General features: G+C 47.9%; 1 non-coding gene across 1 annotated transcript; it reads right to left on the bottom strand.

Moving 5' to 3' along the window:
* Nucleotides 1-677: 677 nt before the first annotated feature.
* Nucleotides 678-796, bottom strand: LOC119466914. Its single transcript, XR_005195423.1, has one exon. It is a non-coding gene; the product is annotated as a 5S ribosomal RNA (ribosomal RNA).
* Nucleotides 797-2,268: the final 1,472 nt, after the last annotated feature.

Here is a 2,268-nt window from a genome sequence, read left to right as displayed (position 1 = left end):
TACTTAAAGTCAAAGAGATGATTTCTAAATGCTGCTTTTGGGAAATGAATCTATGTCTACTCTAAACATAGAGCTGTTTTTCTTCTCCGGGAAATGACCCATTTATTTTTGACTTTCCCTCTTGGATTATGGGTCCTGCTTTCAAATGGATCATTTATGAGTTTTAGGTTTCTTTGGAGTGGTTCATTCTAGGGTCAGAGCACTTGACTTCAAAGGCTAAGTTAGGCCTGGCATGGTGACTCACACCTGTAATCCCAGCATTTGGGAGGCCGACGCAGGAGGATCACTTGAGTCCAGGAGTTTGAGGCCTGCTTGGGTAACATACTGAGGCCTTGTCTCTACTAAAAATCAAAAGAATTAGCTGGGAGTGGTGGTACATCCCTGTAGTTTCAGCTACTGAGGAGGCTCAGGTGGGAGAACCTCTTTTGTCCAGGAGGGTGAGGTTGCAGTGATCTGTGATCATGCCACTGTACTCCAGCCTGGGTGACAGAGCAAGACATTGTCAAAAAAAAAAGAAAAAAAAAAAAGGTTAAGTTAGGAGCGGGGGGCTGTTCCTTTTTTTTTTTTTTAAGATGATCTTACTCTGATGCCCAGGCTGCAGTGAAGCTGCTCACTGCAGCTTCAACCTCCCCAGGCTCAGATCCTCCTGCCTCAGCCTCCACGCATTTTTTTTTTTAAGCCTACGGCACCCGGTATTCCCAGGTGGTCTCCCATCCAAGTACTAACCAGGCCCGACCCTGCTTTGCTTCCGAGATCTGACGAGATCAGGCGTATTCAGGGTGGTATGGCCGTAGACTATATATATATATTTTTTGTAGAGATAGGGTTTTGCCATGTTTCCCAGACTGACCTGGAACTCTTAAGCTTAAATGATCTGCCCACCTCAACCTCCCAAATTGCTGGGATTAGAGAGGAGCGCCATCATGCCTCTCTAGCCTCTTCTGTTTGTCTTTGAGATGTGTCAGCCCTTTGGGAATGGAAGGCTATGCTTCCGCATTTATTCACGTTTCCTGCTGGCAACAGACTCAGGGTCTTGTCTATTCAATTCCATGGACAAGAGGCATAATCATACAGTGTCCATCATCTCTGCAGAGGATAAACACAAGAGCTAAATACATTAACATGAAAGAAACAGAGCGGCTGTGTGAACAGAGCAGTTGGATCCCTTCTCTTTGGCTGTATCCTGTATGATTCCTGGGAGGACATGATGGCAGGCCCTGGAGAATCCTACAGCTTCCTCCCCTTGTGTGAATACCAGCTTGAACCCGTTAGGGGTTCTCCTTGGGCCAAGGTGATCTGAATCCCATCTGGTCAAACCCATACATCCCTGCAGCCCCCAGGCCCCCAGGGCTGCTTGGCTTCTCAAACTGGTTCACAAAGTTGTCCACAGCCCTTCCTCTATGCCAGGCTATGCCAGGCCCTGTTCCACGCACCGTTTTTTGTTTGTTTGTTTTTGAGATGGAGTCTCATTCTGTTCCCCAGGCTTGAGTGCAATAGCATGATCTTGGCTCATTGCAAACTCCACCTCCTGGGTTCAACTGATCCTCCCACCTCAGCCTCCTGAGTAGCTGGGACTACACATGTGTGCCACCATACCTGGATAATTTTTAAATTTTTTGTGGAGACGGGGGTCTCCATATGTTGTCCAGGCTGGTCTTGAACCTCTGGCCTCGTGATCCTCCTGCCCTGGCCTCCCAAAGTGCTGGGATTCCAGGAGTCAGCTGCTGAGCCTGGCCCTCTTCTGTTTTAGAGCTCTGAGTTACAGACTCAAGCTTACACAAGAACCAAATCTTCAGTTCAAAAATGGACCTTTATTATGTTTAATGGAGTTAAGTATACTGATGGTCAATATTTTAGAATGCTTACCTGCATGTCTTCCCTTTTCTGTTCAGTCCTCACAGTGCTATGATCACATTACTGAGGAAGCAACCTGCCCATTGAGTGGGTAGGCGATCTGCCCGGGTTGGAAGTAAAGCTATGACACAGGATTTTGACTGGATGGTCCACACCCTTAGCCACCAGGCAGGCTCACTACTTCCTTAAAAATGTAAAGAAAGAGGCTGGGCGTGGTGGCTCATGCCTGTAATCCCAACACTTTGGCAGGCCGAGGCAGGTGGATCACTAGGTCAGGAGATCCGGGCCATCCTAACACAGTGAAGCCTCGTCTCTACTAAAAATACAAGAAACTAGCTGGGCGTGGTGGCACATGCCTGTAGACCCAGCTACTTGGGAGTCTGAGGCAGCAGAATCACTTGAACTCAGGCGGAG

This window comes from Cebus imitator, unplaced genomic scaffold, assembly GCF_001604975.1.
Source record: "Cebus imitator isolate Cc_AM_T3 unplaced genomic scaffold, Cebus_imitator-1.0 Scaffold240, whole genome shotgun sequence".
NCBI lineage: Eukaryota > Metazoa > Chordata > Mammalia > Primates > Cebidae > Cebus > Cebus imitator.
The sequence above is the reverse complement of the archived record's forward strand: the minus strand, read 5'-3'. Positions and strand labels throughout refer to the sequence as shown.